This window comes from Miniopterus schreibersii, assembly GCF_964146895.1.
Source record: "Miniopterus schreibersii genome assembly, chromosome: 11".
In the NCBI taxonomy this organism is placed as follows: domain Eukaryota; kingdom Metazoa; phylum Chordata; class Mammalia; order Chiroptera; family Miniopteridae; genus Miniopterus; species Miniopterus schreibersii.
The window spans coordinates 52,697,012-52,717,798 of NC_138111.1; positions in this window are offsets into that span (position 1 = coordinate 52,697,012).

Genomic DNA, 20,787 nt, shown 5'->3' on the forward strand with positions numbered 1-20,787 from the left:
CCACAGGGTAAGTGAGAAGAAAACGAGGGGTGCTGTGGGGTGGGCCACTGATAATTTGAACATAGTGCAGCAGTTTCTTCCTACAAACTGCACATAGTCTCTGGCTTTTTTTTCTCTATTGACAAAAAATAATTCCAATTTTCACACTGTCACAGTACAAATGGAAGTGTGACTTACGTATCACAATTTGCATAGCTGATTTCATGTCCTTCTGACCATTCCATCATGTGTCTGACAGTTACAAAATTGTTTTTCTTTGGGACATCACTGGTATATGCTTATGCTTCAAAGAGTTTCCAAATTAAACCATGGGTTTATTATATGACACACAAGGAGCCCGATCCCAACTATATGATAATCAGGTTCAGCAGATCAGTAAATCAGGCCTCACAGATACTCAGAGCTGCAGCTGTGTTCCCAGGGAGCTCTTGGATTTTCTCTGAGGGCCAAGGTACTCAGGCTCCCAGTTGGGGATAGACTGAGCATTGCTGAGGCCTGGGGTTAACCAGCCCAGAATCTTGTTCTCCTGTGTTCAGTCCTGATACACATTTAATTGGAACAAACCTACAAGTAGTGCCCTAGGAACAGCCAACTTTGGGATAGATTAAGGGTCTTTACTTTTTAACTTGGAATGATGAGGGAAACTTGAGTGACTCTGGCTGGAGGCCAGTCCCCCTGCCTTATCACCTGCCTCACCGTGGTTATCTTGATACAGCACTGAGACCACCTGACATGCCTCCTCTTCCTGGAGATGCTTCTCTTTCTACAGCTCCTGATAAAACACAAGTTTAGGTAGGCACATCACATGGCTTGTCCCAGGCACAGCCGATTGGACCATGTGTGGGCACTGACCCAAGGAAGTCAAGCCAAAGCTGGTCAAAGACACAAGACACAGCCTGGCCCCCAAAAGATGAGCTGAGTCAAGCAATAGCTCCCCCTGAGGTGAGAGGAGAGAATGAAGTGTCATCAACAGGGCTCTAGTAGAAAGGACATTATGCAGTAGTTTAGGGCTAGACAAGATCTTGGGGAAACAATGTCTGAGGAAGCAGGAGCTCTGAGGTTGAGAAGAGGTATGAACATAGTCACTTGACAGAAGAGAGGGGTGCACAGGGAGGAACAGAGAATGAGGGAAGGAGGCAGGCAGGTTCTTAGTCCCTAAACTGTCTAATACCAACAGTTTTCTAATTTCTGTACATGACTCTACATCTTCACAATAAACCCTATTTTGAAAGAGTGATTCTCCTTCCTGCAATCCAAAGGGTCTGAATCAACAGACAAGTGAGGAGGGGAGTTAGGCAGGTCTAGCTGCATCTTGATGTTGAGTCTGGACTCACCAGGTAAGCACAGACACTGGGAGATGTTTTTGTGTCCTTTCCTCTGTGGTACAAGGCTCCATGTTCCTCGCTTGCCCTAGATGCTGACCTATCCTTCAGTCTCAGTCCTTGTAAGGTCTGGGGCACTAAGCATTTCACCCTTTGAGGGCATTTTCAGCAGCAGAGACCTTGAAAGGCTCCCTCTGCCATCTGTCTCAGAAGTTTGGGAACTGAAGTTGGCCCCACTTGGCATGACCTTAACTGTGGTCTGAAAACTATTAGTACTAAGAACTAATCATCCCAAGAAGGGGCACCTCTAGTAACCTTCAACAAAGAGTCTAATTCATAAAAGCAGAGTCATTGGGTTTTCAGGTCTTTAAGGAGAAAGTCAGAGTTTGCTTGGTTGGGAATCTTCTGAATTGCCTGTGACCTAATTCTATGAGCAAACCCTCTGAGACCAGCCACTGTTCAGGGCTGAAGGAGGTATCCATTCACTCGAACAGGGCCCACCATGCTGTAGCTAAATGCTCTGACAAGTGGGAAAGGACAAGTGAAATTACCTAAATGGCTCGAGCTATTTATCTAGATATTGTAAGTGCTGTATTTCCTGGAAAGAAGCTGTGAGTTAAGAAAATAGTTTTAACTTGTTCTCTCAACTTCCTGGCCGCCGTGATACTCAAACCACATTTCAATATTTCTGGGTTTTGTCTGACAAAGAAGTGCGTGGAGATGGAAGTGGGGAGGGGAGGCAGGGAGAGGGTGCAGAGAAGACAAAATCCTGAAACTGGAGGGATCTCAAGGGGTCAGACACTGCAACCCCCGTGTGCAGGCAGGGCCTGCAACTGGGAGGATGTGCCTCCTGTTTCAATTTGCATTGAGGCATTATGTGTATTTAGACAACCCCCTGCACCCTCTCCATCACGTCACCAACAGCCACTTCAGCCAAGAAGAATTGACTACATGGGGTCTATTTGAAGGGGTACCAAGTAATGGCTCCTCTTCTGAATCTCTCTTCCTTTGCTGTCTACAATTTTGCAAGTTGGAAGTCATTTCTTTGGACTACATAAATCTCTAGGTAGTTTCCTTCGATCTTTATATAAACTTATCAAAGTACTTTTTCTCTAGGGCAGTGGGGGGCTTACTAGGAAATTTGATATTTCTGGGCATCTATGTGAGCTGTAGGGAAAAACCAAAACTCTAACATTTCTGTAACACCATAAATCTGTGGTCTGAGAAATGCTTGGTATATTATATTTCATCCCCCCAACAACACATCTCTCAGATGAGAACATCGAAGCTTTGAGAGACTCTCTGACTTTTCCTAGGTCTATATGTAAGAAGCAGAGTCCAGATATGACTCAGGCCTTTGGGTGGAGTACTTTTTGTCGACTCTAGGTGCACTTTCCTGGGAAGTGAAGATACTACTGTTCTAGGTCAGCGTTTTAGCCAGTGACCAGGAAGGTTCAGGGTAATAGCAGGCAGTGGTCCTTCTATCCCCATGAGCAGGCCCATCCTCAATGTGAGGGTAGCCTCTCGGAGGCCATACCCCCACCCCCCACCCCAGGTGAGTGGCAGCCTGGCCAGCCTTAGTGAGAGGTGATGTGAGCTGTTTCTGTTCCCAAGACAGAAAGTTTGACAAGAAATTACAACCCCTCATCTCTGCCTTCTCATTTTCTACTCCAAGTCATGCCACTTCGATTCACCCAAAGTGTGTTGTTGATTTGGTCGCCATCTGTATTATTTATCTATTGGTGAATGACAAATCAACCCCAAATTTAGAAGTTTAAAACAATAAACATTCATTGTCTTTGTTTCTCTGGGTTAGACATTAGAGTAGCTTAGCTTGGTAGTTCTGGCTCAGGGTCTTTCAGAGGCTGCAGCCAACTGAAGGTTGGACTGCGCTAGAGGACTGGAGTCTGAAACGGCTCACTCACAGGGCTGTGGGTGGGAGACCTCACTTCCTCACCACATGGACCTCTCTATAAGGCTGCTTGAGTGTCCTCAAGACATGGCAGCTGGCTTGCTCCAGAGTGAGTGATCCAAGAGACAGAGCAAGGAAGAAGCTCAGATGCCTTTTCTTTTTTTAAAAAATCCTCACCCGAGGATATTTTTTCCATTGCTTTTCAGAGAGAGTGGAAGGAGAGAGAGAGATACATTAAGATAGTGCCCTTGATCGGAATCCAAGACCCTTCAGTGTGCAGGCCAATGCTCTAACCACTGAGCAAAATCTGCTAGGGCTCAAATGCCTTTTATGTTCTAATCTTGAAGTCACACACTGTCCCTCTGCCTCGCCCCATTCATGAGAAGGGAGTTGTTAAGTACAGCTCACATTTAAGAGAGGAAAATTAGAGTCTAACTCTGGAATGAAGGAGTATCAAAGTATTTGTGGTCAGATTTTACAATTCCTGCATAGGCCCACTGGAGCACTCAAGAAGCGATGACTCTAACAACTTTCAGGTAACGGAACTGGAGGGGTGAAGGTTTCTCTTAGCCTAAGCCATGAGCCTAAGTCAGAGGTGGATGATGGGATTGTTCTGATGCAGCTTTGGAAAAGATGTGGCCATGCTTCTAAGAAGCACACAGCCACAAATACAGCAGGCAGATAATGACAATGTATTGCACCCAGTGCTGTAACAACCATGACCAAGATATATTGAGCACTTACTGTATACCCACCATTGGCAGAAAGGTTCTACTTTTATCAGGTTACTTAACTCTCACAACAATCCTATGAGGTAGGCACTGACTTTATCCCCACCTGCCTATGATTATGGTTAGTAATCGGTGGAGATGGGATGAAAGGAGCCTGAATAGAGTGTTGAGGGAGCCCAGAGAGAAGGTGCTTCCTTCTGCCTGGGTGGTGGTGAGGGTTGTAAAAGTTATCCTGAATGAGGAGATATTTGAGTTGGGTTGTGAAGCGTGAGTAGGAGTTCATTAAGCAGATAAGGTAAAAGAGATATGAGAACACAATCTGGGCAAGAAATTGTGAACACTGAGACCACGGTGTGGAGAGCGGCTGGAAGTTTCCCACAACCCTTTCATAAGTTCTGGAGGATGTGAGCATGCTGCTTATAGTATTTATATCTGAGTTTTACACAAGTCATGCCCAGAGTCTGATTTTGGTCTATCCCTCAATGGAAATTCATGAACCAAATAGACCTTTAAGGGAGAGTGGTGGGTGTCTTTTTAGCTGTGTTGTTCAGAGAAGGAAGGGAGTGAGATGACCTTCTTAATTTCATTTCTCACAAGGTCTGGTTTGCTTTTCTTTGATCCCCTACACAGACAGTGACCAGGGCCAGCCCTGACCCAGCCAGCTGTCCCATTGGTGTGTCCAGCTGGTCATACTCAAGCCAGATAAACTCCATCAACTTTACTTGGATGAATAGAAAGCTTTAAAGCAAGGTATACATGACAGGAATCATTGTTTTAGATGAAGGACATTATATGGTACAGCTCATCGTTGCCACAGCAAACTCCTGTTTAGCTTAACTAAGTGAGGTTGTGGTGGTTAGTGAAATATTTTGATTAACTAAGGGTTATTACAGAGGTCAGCCATACATTACTGCTTCTCAAGAAATTAGAATCCAATAAGGTACCACTTTGTTCTAAAATACCTCTGTGCATAATTTAATATTTCTCTGAAGATTCAAAGGCACTGCAGATGTTATGGGTTCTTAAAGTCCCCATTATTATGATAAGGTTAGGCACATGAAGTTGAAAAGAAAAAAGCCAAAGAATGTTTCCCTGTGAGAACCAAGCTTGCTCTGGGGTTTGAGTGTGGAGGCCAACTTAGGAAGGCATACTGTTCCTGGAATGAGCAGACCTTCAAAGGGGAACACAGGGCTGTGCCAGAGGGCAGGTGCCACCACAGACGGAGCTCCCTTAGCCTGTTGACAAAAAGGCATCTGTTGAAACCTTCCTTGATAGTCAAAATCAGCTCAAGAGGAGGGTCAGAGTGCAGTTTCTAGGGGCATTGCTTCTTAAGGTGCCAAGGCATCACTGGGGTGCCAGACCTGACTGGAAAATAGAACAAGATGGAAGAAGTTGTTTGATCAGAAGTTTGTGTGTTAGAATATTTAAAAGAAATGTTGTTTGCAATGAGTTGAGGTTTCGCAATAGTTGCACGTCATTTTGTCTCCAGAGAAGGGCGGATTTAGGTGGCCATCTGAGTAGGATATACCAATTTGGGACAGAGCAGAATTGTCCAGAGAGCAGAGGAGAGACCCGGCACTTTCGCCAGCTGTCCTCGGGCACTATTCCCTACTCCTCTACATAAATGTTGAACAAATGTTTAGAGAAAATCACTTAGGAGGGATGCAAAATTATTTGGCTTCCCACTAAGGTCATCATATCTCTGTCTGGTTTTGTTCCTAATACTCACTGGTCAGCTTATCTTGAGGCCCATCACCCTACTTCCTGTCACTTCAGGATTCCACTTCTATGACAAAGGGAACCTAAAGCAGTCAAGCGTTCTACTTTTGGACAACTCTAATCTTTAAAAGAGGGGGTTAAAACTGGTATTTAAAATGAGGTTTAAAAATGGCCTATATCTGTTTTTTTTAAAAACATATCTTTATTAATTTCAGAGAGAGAGGAAGGGAGAGGGAGAGAGAGATAGAAACATCAATGAGAGAGTCATTGATCGGCTGCCTCCTGCATGCCCCCTGCTGGAGATCGAGCCACAGCCCAGGCATGTGCCCTGACTGGGGATCGAACCCCGATGGCCTGGATCATGTCGATGCTCAACCACTGAGCCACACCGGCTGAGCCTATATCTGGTTTTAAAATAATCTGTACTAGAGAGGGTCTTAGAGATGATCCAAGTGGCTTTGCAGATGAGGAGACTGCTGGCCAAAATGACTTGCCACAGGTTCCTATGTGATTACAACATAGACTTAAGAGACAACCGATACAGAGAAGAGTTGCAGGAAAGGCAGAGTAGGAAGAATGTGTCCATCTCATCATTTCCTTGTGCTCTTGCCTTCTTTTTCCCTAATGAGAGATTGGGGAAGAGGAATGACAACTGATTACTTGTGATTACCCTGGATTACTAGTGAAAATAACACAACCAGCCTCTCTGCACCGTCATTTGATAAACATTTCCGCAGTGATTATTATGTGTCAGGAATTGTTTCAGAGAGATTCTGAATATGAATCCATTTCATGGCCATAAAATCCTCACGAGACAGGTACTATTATCTCCATTTTACAGATGAGGAAACTGAGACATGTAGCTGGCACATGGCTGAGTTGGGGCACACCCAGGAAGTCTGGCTCAGAATCTGTGCTGTTAACCACTAAGCCTGCCAGACCTCAGGGCTCTGCCCCTTGATGTTTTCCAGAAGTTTTATTGTCATCCCCTGTGATCCGCCTAAGCTAATGAACAGGCAGAGATCTGGGGCTGGTGAGAGCACAGAGACTGTGCTGGATGGGAAGGGGTCCTTGGAGGGCTCCTCAGAATGGAACAATAGAGCAACGCAAGATGCCCAGAGGAGATTTTCCACACAAAAGTCAGCTTTGTTGGGAACAGAGAGAGGAAGGTGAGTGAGGGCGAGGCTGGATGTAAGATGCAGTCCATATGGGATTACATTAAGACACATGTACGTGTGTGTTTGTACGTCTGCGCACATGTGGTTCTGGTTGTGTGTGAATGTGTTTATACATTCATGTTTTTATGCCCACTGTGTGTGCCTGCATGTGTGTGTGTGTGTGTGTGTGTGCACCCGGGGGCTTGCTAATGCACTGGGAAGGTGCTAGAATAAATTCCTTCTATAGTGACTTGGTTTCTGCCTGCAAAGTGAGTTTATATCCACATCTGGGTTCATTCTGCCTCTGGAGCACCCGGTGCTCCCTGTCTCCTGAATGATTCAGAGCACCCTTCTCCTGGAGCCAAAGGAAATGAAGCTGAGAGAAAAGGTAAAGGGCGACTTCTGAACCCAACATGTGTGTTTGAAAATTTTGTTTTGTTTTTCCCTACAAGGACCATTATTTGCTCAGAGATCCACAGGATAAACAATACCCTGGGCGATTTTGCCTTCTCTTTAATGAAGCTGAGGTACGATTGGAGAGGACCATAGAGTCCCCTGGGACAATGGTCCCATCCCTATGGGAGCCATGGCCTACTCATGGGCATTACCCGTCTGGCCATGAAGTGGGGATCTGGTAGGGCTCTCCACTTTCCATTTCCTCAGACTCTTAAAAATTAAAGACCCCCATTCAGGGCAATACCTGCTGTCCCTAGAAACACTGTTTATACTGGGCTTTTCAAGAAGTTTCTGACTACAAGAAGACAGGGAACAGGAAACGGGGAAAGTAATTGCTGCTGCAGTTTTAGCACAAACTCTGAGCACAGCTGTGGGCATCTGTCTGTGTGCAGAGTGTCAGTCCAGGCTTCTCACACCGGCAGGTGGTGGCTAGGGTGATACTCCTAAGAAAGCAAAGAGGGTGGAGAGAGGGCGACCCGAGTTGCTCGGCAGCCAGTGTGATAAGCAGCACCAGCAGAGGGCGCCACCATGCTGACTCTCATCTGCAAGGTAGAGACAAGGGGGGATGCTCAGGAAGGCCAAAGATGGATTGATTCAATACTGTACCCCCTGCTCCGTCTCCCTCCCGCTCTTATCTTTCCTCTCCTCCCTGCCCCCTCCTCTGTCCCTACCTTCCCTCTCCTCTCTCGGTCTTTCTTTCTTCCCATCTCTAGCCCCCATTCCCCCCCAACATGAGCAGATCACCCCAGGGAACCTCAAGTCTAGTAACTGAGTGTTAATTATGTCTGAGTGGATTCTGGAGAAAAGGAAAACCATATACTGTATCAGCAGAGAAATGGTTTCACTATGAGGAAACTAATGATGCTTTTATCAGGAACAATATAAAGATTGCTTTTTTACTAGTGTGTGTCCCCCAGGGTTCAGGGCTATGAGATATTTCTGTATCTGGCTTTAGGTTCCTCTGAGCTTTTACATAATCAAATCAATACAGCCATGATTCACCCTCTGGCAACAACTGCTCCCTGCAAGTCCGCTGTTGCTTCTTGAGTGGCTGGAGAGAAAATAAATAAATATATGGAGAGGGACTTATTATGAATCTGCAACATTGATTTTTTTGGTCCTTGGCCTTCCTTTTTAATTGTTCTGTACACACATGCCACACACGTGCACGAAGTGAGGGTAGAAGTTCATGGTCAGAAAACTGGGTGGCTGTGTATTGTCTGAGTACTTATGCTCTGTAAGGAGTAGGTTCGTTCCTGCTTTTCAGAGACAGAGACCTGGGGCTCGCCTGTCCTCCAGTCCATCTTCTTTCCCATACCCATGAATTCTCTACATTCCAGGGGTGATTTTGGTTCTTGCCTTTCTCTTCCAGTCATATTGTTTCTATCAGAAATTTCCCTCCAGTAGGTCTGGCAGAAATGCTCTCCCTTGGACCTGTATCTCATCCCAGGGCCATCCGTGAGCTCAGGCTTCCCTCTCCCCTGTCCTGAGGGCAGCTGGCCTGGACCCCAAAAAAGACAAAATATGGGAGTGGGAAAGAGGAACGAGAGCACATTGCACCATTTCTTCGGAAAACACACCTTCCCTTTTCACTCCCGCTGAGTGTCAGCCCAACCTTGACAGTTCACAGAAGGTTAGCACTGGGAACAGCTCTTGAAATCTTTCAAAACACATGTGGTTTGCCACTCCTTTTTTCCAGTCCCTTCTTGCTCTAAGTAAATAAAGAAAGACATCTTTCTTTCAGACTAAAACACGGTGTCATAGCATTCTGTCATCTACTTTTCATAAACAAATTCAAATGACAGGGGCCTCTAAATATGGTTTTTTAAATGTCATTTGCTGCTTTGAATCAACCTACGGTCAACTGAGAAAAGAGGTGTATTTAGCTGGGTTTGAAGAATATGTTGGAGCCTCACAGGCGTCTGACTGGTCATGGGCACAGGCAAAGATTGTTTAGTCACTTCTACTCTAGTCCTGATCGTTAGTGGCCTTGTTCATATATGCTTCCCCTTTCCTGTCCCTCAGGAAAAGAAAGACACTGGAAGTAAGAACAGACAAGGCAGGAGAGAAGAACGATTTATATAACCAGGTGTGTTGAGCCCTGGGGATGACAGTTATCACAGAAATGAAATGGCCCCATAATTATGAAGAAGTCTAATGCTGAAGCCAAGTTTCGGTGACAGGGTGCCACACTCCTCCGAGAGGACGGCGAGAACAGAATTCCTTAAAGTCGTCCCTTCTGTCGGTCCGTATTTGCCCCTGAGGAGTACCGTCTTGCAGTACTCTCGGTCCTGCTGTACTCCAGCACTTCCAGGCACCTGGGCAAGCGTGATCCAACTTGTATTTCAGGAAAGGGAGGGGATACTCAAATAGTACTGGGTACTGGGATGCCAGCAACAGTGTGGTAGCCTATGGAGAGTCACAGTGGCTGCCATTTATTGAACATCTACTGTGCCCCAGTCTGTGCCAGGAGCTCTGTGTGCATTATTGCATGTGAGTAATTCCAATCCTCTGAACAGTGTAACAAAGGAAGTCTTATCATTCCCATTTTATGGAAAAGGAAATGGAGACTCAAAATGTTAAATGACTTTCCCAAGGTCTCAGAGCTCATGCATAATTGAATCTCTTTAACCCCAAAGCCTGTGAACTTTCCACTTTGCCAGTGTCACAGGAGACATGTGGAAACCATGCCAAGGTGACTTCGAGTGGCTCCTGGACAAACTAATACAAAACTATATAATTACACGGTTCTTTTAAGCAAATATTAAAAATCACGTTGCAACCACATTAAACCCTCTATTTCATGGAGGTTATTCTTAGGAAAAAAAGACTATTTTGGAGTTAAAAAGAAAGAGAAGAAATGTAAACCAATTAAGTAAACTATATTGAGAGAATGGAGAGTACTGATATGGCAAAATTCATGAAGGAGACTAACAAATGACTGGAGGTTGGGGAGCACCCCAGTCAGCCACACTGCCTCAAAGGGCAGAGAAGCAGGGATTTTGTTAGGAGCTGCCTCGAATTTTGTGTTGAGAAGGATCCTGAGGCCCCATGTGTAATCTATTAGTGATGTCTGCCTTGGGGCACCGTGCAGGCTTGGGGGGAAGTAACAGTGACTGTGAGGCCTCTTTGATCAAGCCAACCTGCTCCTTTCCCAGAGGAAGAAGAAGCCCAGAGAAATTAATGGAACCATTCAAATGTTTTGAGTCAATAATTCTACCACGAACAGCCTTTCTCTAACAGTTCCAGACATTTGCTCATGGTTCTCTATCAATACATTCTGTCTTTGGGGGAGGGGTGGGGGTCATAATATATACACAACTTCACCCAGTTTAAGCTATTTTCAGTAGACAGGCAACACTGGGTTAGAATCCTGTCTTAGTCCACGTGTGATCAGAGGAAGTGACTTGTGAAGTTTCTTCCTGGGCACAGGGGATCATCGCCATTACAGTGCTGCTCTGAGGTTTGGATGAAGTAAACAACACAAAGCACTGATTGTGGTAAACAGAGTAAACATTCAATAAATGGTACCCAATACTCCATCATTCCCTTCTCTGTACAGCGAATACTGTTCAATGCCTACTACGTGCATTGAGTACAACCAATAGGGCTTGCAGGGCAATGAAAACAACAGGCAATTCATTTGTCAGCACACACTCTGGAGGCTCAGCTGACACTTTCCAAGGCCTCTCTGGACATCGGCTTTGGCCCACAGCCTTCCATCCTCACCAACACGCCAACGCCCAGATCCTGACCACATGCTCTCACAATAAAAAAAAAATCAGAAAATACACTAAGAAAAATCCAATAATACTTACTTGAGGTTTCTAAACTCCTTGGGGGTAGATAGATACAAGGCAGTAAACCAGCATAGGGAAAGAAAAACAGTTTTTAAAAAAATCTAATAAAAAAATCCCATAGGAAGGAAATGGAAACCCCCGCCCCCCAAATAGAGCTCAGCTGTGTGGTTGCCGTAGCTGCTTTCCTGGAAAGGGGGCCAACAGCTAAGCGCATGGAGCACTTAGACTGAAATTGTTTTCTAAACAGATTTTTTTAGCGTGTATTTTTCACATATTTTAACCTTTCTCAAAACACCCTGGCCAAAAGCAATAAAAATGCAGTACTATTAAACTGAAATTAGGGGCCTGTGTCGACTGAGGGACCCAGATGGGTTTCTCCTGGCAACCAGGGAAAGGCTGAGGGGGGACAGCGTCACAGCACATCGCCCTCGAGTACTCGCGGGGTGCCGAGGGAAAGCTCAGCTCACCTTTGCCCCCGGCTAATCACGGTGAGGGCAGGGCTGGGGAAGCAGTGAGAGGAATTTTAAAAAGTAATGGAGGCACATATGTATGTTGAGAAGTTAAAAAAATTAAATCTGCATGTTTTCAGAACCAGCAAGAGAAGCTATGACTGGACTGTCACTTTGCATTCCTAGTTGCAAAAAGGGAGGCCTCCTAGGACTTGGCAGAGGCACCTTGAGGTAGGGTATTAAGGGGGTAGGGAGTGACCCAAGTTCTATTCAAAACAGTAGGTTTTAGCTAAAGCCAAGTTGGGCAAAAGAGATATGTTCACAAGTCATCACCAGTTGTGGCTAAAGAAAAGTCACTTTCCATCTTGTGATTTTCTGCAGTCCTTGGGGACCAAATGGAAAGCTTTAGGGCTTTTTTCCTCAGGAAAGCAAACTCTGGGTGAAGAATAAGTCTTGGGTGACATCTTGGGTGACCTTTACCATTATGAGAGCCCAGCACGGCTTGACTAGGTCAGAGGGTACCTGGAGAAAGTTCTGCATTCAGGGATGAGTGGGTTTATTGATCTTATTGGAAAATGAACATTTCAGCTGCTCTCCGAGGAGTCAGCCTGGATGTGTCAGCAAAGTCCCTTTGGAGACACATCGACCCAAGCTGAAAAATGTACTTACAACATTTCATGTCTACTGATTCTGGTGCCACTAGCTGTGTTGTCTGATGGCCCATTCCAGAAAAGGGGGGTGGGGGGGACGAGGCTCACTGCTCTCTCAGACTTCTGTGGCCCATGTCTGCACCCAGGCACCTCACAAACAGGCCCCAGGGCAGTTCTGGAAGCTGTCAGGGACCCGTGGAGTCTTGGCACAAAGATTGTTGCCATTGGGAAGAGCCTCCAGCTGCAGATGTTTTGCAGCAAGGGCGGAACATGTGAAGCCTCTGCTGGTGCCACCAGGCCTTGCAGTTGGAATCTGAGCTTGGGCTGCTAGGACATGACTGAAGGAAACAAATGTTTGACCAGATATCTGAGAACATTTGTCTTGTTTTGCTTGTGTGGATGCAGCCTGCAGGCCCGAGGTGCCTGCTGTTGGCTGAAATGCAAAGTGGAGCCCCATTTGCAAACGTGGGCTATGCCAATGAGAGCAAAGCCAACGTAGGTGATGGCATGTTCTCTATTTAAATCTCTCAATAACATGCCTTGCTGCCTGTTGTCCTCCAAATCTAAACTTTCAGCATTTGAAGGGAGGGAACAAAAACAAACCTGGGGTGTCTTGGGTACCAGTTGTCCTCTGGGCTTTGAGCACTTTTCTCTCTCCCCTTTTCCCAAGGTGGGATACTAATGGGCCTCAAATCACTGCTGCTTAGATCCCCCCACATGACAACCCCTACCCCATCCCACTCACCTTTTCTGCTGACCAGGACAAGCAAGGTGATGCTGAGAGAAAGGGTGTGTAGAGGAGCTCTCCTGAGGGGAAGCACTAAAAATACGAAGAAAGAAAAGAGAAGGCAAGGTTACGTCCTGGTCACATTTCTGTGGGCTTTTTAAGAGTGCCCAGGCTCCTGGCCAGTGGTGGCTGCCACTGGGGCAGAGTGACATCTGGTTTATTCTTAGTAAAGTGCTTGGGGAGCAACCACCATCAAACCAAACAGAGCGAGGCCTGCTCCGCCTGTCTCCCGGAGCTGTTCAAAGCCGGGGAAGGAACATCGATGGAGGCCAAGACCCAGACATCGCTGCATTAGGAGTGCCCCCCGCCTCCCGCCCCCACCTCCTGCCCCCCAAATCATGATTGTTTTATGCGCTTCTTTTTCCCCTTGGTGAGGAAAATGGGATGTGGTGTCAATTACTGGGAAAAATATACAAAGTCCTAATGGCTAATCTATTCTTCTAAGTATGAGGATGGCTACTACACCTAAGAGACTTGGTCTAATTGTATAATAAAACTCGAATCATTTCGAGCAGGATCAGACCTGCTGGGTCTGTGGGAGAAGGCTCGGCTGCAGGGCCGCTGCCCTGGGCCGGGGAGCGCTGGGCTGACCCTGGAAATTGCTGGCGGGGAGAAGCGGAGGGGGACGGAAGGGAGGCGGGAATACGGCTGCAGGGAGCGAGGAGGGACCGTAAAGATGTTGGACTGTAAACAGCATCTTCTTGTTTTATGTGTCTCCGTGGCGGCAGTTGTTTTCTCAGCTCGAACGTCTATGTCAAGAGCCTAACCTTGGAAAGAAATCCACGGTGCTCCTGCCCCGTGACGTCTCTCCCCGCCCGGCTCTCATCCTTTGTAAACCGTTGTTTGAAAAACTCACGGTGCCAAGCCTTTCACATAATTTATCTTGTTTCATTTAGTCCTACCAACAAGTCTCAGTGGAAAATCCAATTATCATTTTACAGATGAAAAATCCAAGAAAGGCGAAATTGTCCAAAGTTATGTGGCTAAAGAAATGATGGCTCTAGGGCTCAAACCCGGGCTCTCTAACTCGTTTCTGTCATTGGCCGCTTCTCCTGCTGTCCCCTGCGAAGTGATTTGGATGTAGGGACATGGTGGAGAGCCGAGGCTTGGAGCGGGGCCTGTGAGGTAGGAAGCTGGTGGCAACTCGGATCCTAAAATTAGCTTTTCTCCTTTCAACTCTTTCTGATCTGATCTAAAAACATGAGAAGGCTTCCAACCCCCTTGCATGTGAGTCCAATGACAGCTTCTAACGCCACCGCAAAAGGCAAAGCCTCTGTTTATTTAAGCATTTGGGATCCTTTTTTTTTTTTTTTTTTTAAGAAAAATACATCTGGGAGTAGAAGTCACTGGGTTATAAATGAGCTCTCACCCCACCAAAGAAAAAAATAATAATTATAATAAAAATAATGGCACCGTATTCTCTGATAAACCAGTGCCAGAAAAGCTCTTGGGACCGAGTTTTTGTCAGTCCCCAGCTTTTACCAATTTAAATTCTTGGCAGAGTATTAAAAAAAAAAGTATAAGGTATTTGAACCTCCAGTCCCTCAGGTACTAAATCTCGTGTTTCCTGGCAATAGATGAATGTTGCTGGAGTGAAAACCTAGCACGGCAGGACCCTATCTCCGTGGCTGTTCATATTTATACTTAACAGAAAAATATGTCATTCTTTCGGGATCCCTTTACAGGGCCAATTTTTTTTCTTCACATCTTACCCACCCTTTCCTGATAAAAATGAAGGCAGACCAAGGCCAGGACACAGACTTAGTGTGTGTGTAAATGTGAGGCTCTCTTGGTGTCAGGAAACCATGTCTCCCCAAAGCTGCCTGGTTCCCTAAGCCACAGAGACAACGCAGACGTAGGAGCGGGGCTGCACCCACAGCACTCTCTGGAGATGGGGAGCGGGAGCCCGGGCATTCACTCCTTAGTCATTCCACATTTCCTTGTCCTTTATAGTGCCTCCGTGAGCCATGGGGAGAGCTGGAACTCCGTGGTCCCTCAGATGTCTTTGCCAGAAACTTGGCCTGGCAAAGGATGTTCAATTCTTTCTGCACAGTTAGCAAAAAAGATCCCTTTTTAGCATCAGCGCTACACTGCGTTCATGAGCTACGGCTCCTCTTCTCTGTCCTGGGCTATTGAAATTTCCCCGATCACACAGTCCTCTAGTTACCTTGTAGGATCTTTTTCCTACTCTACTGCTTTACATGGACTCTCTTCTCTCTCTGCTCCCCTCATCTCTGCCCCTGGAAGCTCAGTCTCAGATGACTCGCCTCCCCAAGCCTACAGACCCCACTTCAACCTTCGTCCTATAAGTAGGAGAGAGGACACACGTTTATTGAACACCCACTATGTTTTGGTCACCATGCTTTGTCCTTACCTGATTTTAAACTTGGACAATGAATCGTGAACCTCACGAAGAAAAGGAATAATATTAATATTTTAAGTACGTTGAAGCCCTGAGAAGCACTGCATCAAATACTGCAAGGTGACACTTTAATTTCTTTGTCCTATCTAGAGTTTCATATTTTTGCAAGTGGAAAATTCATCCCTTAACTTTCATCAAAATGAGTTTTCAGTCAAAGTGTTAAGATATCTCAACCCTCTGTACTTTGTAAAATATTTATATCATAACCTGAGGGACACAAGGATGTGTTGGCAGGAATGGAAAATAACCGGGGTGAGGATTTTCAATAAGAAGTTGCCACGGGAACTTTCTGTATCGCCTGTGAGTACCACTTAAGCTTGAGCCCACATGGCAGCCTTCCCTTGGCACAGGCTGGTCCAACGCTACTCAATCGTCTAAAGCAACGGAGAGCCACGTCGCCAAAGGGTAACAGCAATGAGACTGATTTTTTCTTCGCATTCTCCTGCTCTCAAAGTAAGGCAGCTGTCCATGCCAGCCCGTGCTCTCTGCCCTTCCTTTCTATTCTTCTAAGAGTTGTCCATCTGCCCTCACAATTTCATTCAAGACTCTACGCTAATTTCTATGCCCCATGCTGACCTCTTCTTAAGGCTTTGGTCCTGTGCGCCCAGCTGCCTGTAGGGCATTTAAACATGGTGGCCTCACCTGAAACTCAGCATACCCCCCAAACCCTTTCCCTCCCAGAGTTCCCTATTTTAGTCAATTTCCCACTTTCCCAATTACCCACATCTGAAATACTAGAACCATTCGGACTCTGTTTTTCTTAATATTAACAATAGTTGCTATTTATTAATAACAATGGCTAACTTTAATTGGATTCTAGAATCCTTTGGGCTTTGCCTCATTTGGCTTCACAGTCTCACTGAACTCATCATGATTCTATGAAGTAGATATTATTATTATTACTATTATTATTATTATTCCATTTTCTAGATGAGGAACTGATTCGGAGATGGGAAGTGATTGGCCCAAAGTCACACTACAGAATATGGAACTACATGTAGTGGGTTTCAGTTCTGATTGGTCTTTCCTTCCCCAGAGCCCACATGTAACTCTCTATACTCTACGGCAATCGGAGGGAATCTGACCAGTTCCTCCTAAGAAATGTCTCCCAAAGTCATCAGTCCTGGTCTAGTCCCAGTCCACTGAGGCCCTCACCATCTTTCTCCTGAACTGATTTCCCAGCACCATGACTTCCCTGGATTCAGCCTTTTCCCATCAGAAACATTAAGAGCTCATCTTTTAAGATACTGTGTTTGCTGTATTGAACAAGAATCAACCTCCAGTGGTTCTCCATGAGAGCGGCCTTACACAAAATGTATTCTGGAATACTCCATACACATCCCTTCATTGGGAGGGCAGGAGTCTGCTCTGTGCCAGGAAGGGGACAAGATAGACTCACAGAGCTTTCAATCTAACAAAGAAGGCATTGAATAAAAGTTACAAAGATGATGAATATTTTGAGGAAAAGCACAGAATACTTATGAGAGCCTCTTGAAAGGTGATCTAATCTCATGCAGATTAGATCTAGCTGGTCAGGAAAGACCCTTTTAGGAAGATTCATAGGGTGTTACAGGTGAACACAGAGTTGAAGGAAACAAAATACATTACATTATTTCAGGTCTTCTCAAAGCCTGACAATGTGCTAAAATGTAGTGAGCCTTCAAGGTAGTGACTTGGTAATACATCATTTTCCAGATTTTTTTGATCATGGTGCCCTGTATTTTGTGAAGCATCATACAGGGTAGATGTTCCATAGCATGCTACTGTGGAAAAGTCTGCTCTAGAAGATACAGTTCAAAGTTCTCATCCTGACCTTGGTGTTTTAAACACAATTTTAACTTGACTTCAAAAACGTTGCCCTCTCCTACCTATCTACCTCCCCCAACCATCAGCACAGCTAGTTGCTATTAACATGGCTCTACTGTGCTGGTTACACATGCAGGTTCAGCCCCTTCAGAAAATGCTGCAGCTGACTCTTCTTGACCCTATACTAAAAACACATCCTGGGATTATGTTCACCATTTCCTCTTCCTCTACACCCCCCAACTACCATGCTCAACCAGATTTTTTTTTTAATGAAATGTATTTTTAAAAAAATATATCTTTATTGACTTCAGAGAGAGGAAGGGAGAGGGAGAGAAAGAGATAGAAACATCAGTGATGAGAGAGTCATTGATCTGCTGCCTCCCGCATGCCCCCTGCTGGGGATCGAGCCCACAACCTGGGCTTGTGCCGTGACTGGGAATCGAACAGCAATCTCCTGGATCCTAGGTCAATACTCATCTGCTCAGTCACGCCCAACTGGGCATACACAGCCCCAGATTTTAACTGGATCCCCTGATCACCTTCTCATCTCAGCTGGCTGCCAGGGCAGGTGGCAGAACATACCTTCCAGCCTGGTTGTGAAAATCAGTGAGCCTCTGGAAATACACCTGAGATGTCATCATTGCCTTTGTTTTCTTCATCCTGTGTTCCTGGTTATCTCCTTTGGGCCTAGAAATCCATTTAACTCTATCTTTCTGAGGCTGGTACAGAGAAGGAACTCAATAAGCATTGCTGAATCAAAGTGACAATGCAAAGAGGACTTTGGGCACGAAGAACAGCCTTGATACATGCCTTCTTTGAGGAGCCTTCTCTGACCCCACCTCAAACTAGATTAGGTGCCCCAGTCAGGCCTCATGGTTCCTAATCTTTTCCTTTGGGGTGCTCCTGACTACCACATGCCAAGGTTTAGGGACTGCCTGCCCAGCTGGTAGTCAACTTCAAGATGAAGAAGTCTGCCTTGTCTACAAGTGTCCCAGGCCTGGGGCAGTACCTGGCGCAGAACAGACCCTCAATAAATGTTTGTTCAAATAACTAATTAATGAATAATGGAATAGTCTTGGCTGGAACTAATATAGAGGTTGTTTCATCTACAATATTTATTAAAATTTCACTATGCCTACGCTTTTGCATCTCCTCAAAGGTGAAATCCATTAAGACCTTGTTTCCTTTAGGTGCTCAGACTTTTACTCCAGGTGAGAGTTTAAGTGGATCAAGGAATCTGTAAAATGGAAATTATAATCCTATCCTCTCAGGAAGATTGGAAGGAATAAATACAATAATGCATGTAAAGTCTCTGGTATAAAGCCTGGCATATAGTAATCCAGTAAATGGTAGATATTGTTGCTGCTGCAGTGGTTTGTGATTATGTCTCCAGCCTCAAGGAGCTTGCAGTCTGGTGGAGGATACACAGAGCACCCTAGCACTCAGGTCATCATATGGGCCCTCATGCACCTATGCTCAATTGAAACAAGCCCAACAACCTGAACTGTATTTAGATCCTTCTAGGGTCATGTTCAATGTTCACCATAGAAAAAAAAACTGACCATACCATTTGGTGGGCACCTTTTAGACCCCTGTTGGAATTCTAACTCCCCAACTGGCAAGCCATGTGATCCTAGAAAAGCCACTTTACCTGTTCACCTTTCTGGTTTCTATGATTATGAAATGGTGCTACAGTGAAGGTTAAATTAAATTAAATAGCATGTGTGAAAGGCCTTTTGTAGAGTAGGTGTACGATAACTTAGTTGCCTCCACTTCTTAACACACCTTCCTCTCCCCACACCCTGCCTGTACCTCTTCCCCAGCTTCCCCTACTTGTAGGAAGCAGTTCTTATTAGAGAGGCCTTACCATCCTGGGGCTCAGATTTCACTCTTGCCCCTGGACAAGAATGCCACGCACTGTCTAAGTATCCTTATGAGTTTCTGAATCATACAAGATATGAAAAGATTCTTCTTGTGAGGATTCTCTCAGCCTTCTGACCGTCAGCGTAGGAGACATATGCAGTCTCCTCTTCCCAAGTCATCCAGACTTCCTTTCTTCCTTTGTTAAGCCTGCACGGTGGTCCTGGCTTCTCAGAGCATGCAGTCAGAAGGAACCAGATGGCCTGTTCTCTCTGCACCCCACCAGACCCCTTTCTGTCTCTGAGAGCCAACAGTACCCCTCTCCAAATATCCCCAAACCCCCATTCCACTGGAAATACCTCCATTGGTGCCCCTTTTCCGGCCTTCTGAATCTAGAATCTAATTTCTCTGCCTCCCAGTGAGCCCGCTGGCAGTTCTCCTCACCTGCTGAGAAGAGAAAGGATGGAAGTGTTGTCTTCCTCCTCCCACTCTTTTTATTCCTGCTTTCTGCAGTGGCTCAGCAGCATTTATTACTGTATGTCTTTGAGACTCTCAAGGTCTGGGGAAGAGATGGAGGAAGGCACTGACAACTAACTGATATAACAGCATCCCATTCTTTCATAAGTTAGTACGGCAATGCCCCTTGAAGAAGGGGGTGATGCTGTGGAATAAGCAGCGTGATAACTTGCAGACAGGGGCAAGGAGCTGCAGAATGTGCTCCAGTGGGTGGAGGCTGCATGGGGGAGCAGTGACTGGGAAGCCAGTGGTGTCTCTGAGGAGTGACAACAAAGACCAGAAATATCGATGGAGATTTAAGTTGTCTACTGTGGAGTCTGTGCACATTTTCAGTAAAATCTGCGCTGCTCACCAAAACACTCAAGCTAATGGTTTCACTTTTGTGAACTCCCATAGCGGCTGAGTTCTGCTACTGGGCTGGTGCAGGACAATGAAGAGTGCTTGGGCAGAAGCTGGAGGACCTACACCTGGCTTCCAATGAGACAACATCTCTAATAATGAGAAAAAGGAGTCAGGGACATGGCAGTTTCTTTAAAGGCTGTTCCATAATAAATTCAGCATGCTTGGAGAACTACCTACCTTCCTGGCAGTCATGAAAAACATTATGGTGCCTGTTCTCATGGAGCAGATGATCTAATGGAAAAAACAAATAAGCAAACACCCAAGTTGAATCCAAACACAATGACCTCAAACCAATAATGGTGGGCTGTTAACTTCTGACTTGGGAAATCAGAGAAGGCTTCAAGAGCTTTAAGAGATGACATATGTGGAGAAGGGTAAGGCCATACGTGAAGGTGTAAAAGAGCATGTCAGTGTTTAAGGAAGTGAGGTTGAGTTATATCACGAGACTCATATCAAGAATGGGGCCCACACCAGGGGGAGTCTTAAAAACACTCGATGGGGTGGGGATTTATTACCGAGGCACGCACTGAAGGTTTCTGAGGACACATGTGACAGCCAGTGAAGGGCAGATTGGAGGAGTAATACATGAGATGCTCAGAGATCGCCTAAGAAGTTACCGCAGTCGCCTAGGTGAGAGAGGACCAAAGCCTGAATGAGGGGTGCTGGCAGGAACCCCTTCTCAGCTAGGCAGGCTGTGTTTAATTGTCCTCTTGGATATGCCTATGGAAGACTCTTGAGCCCAAGTAGTCAATCCTAAGAGTCTGGCTTGCTGATCCAACAACAGAATCTGGTTTTGGT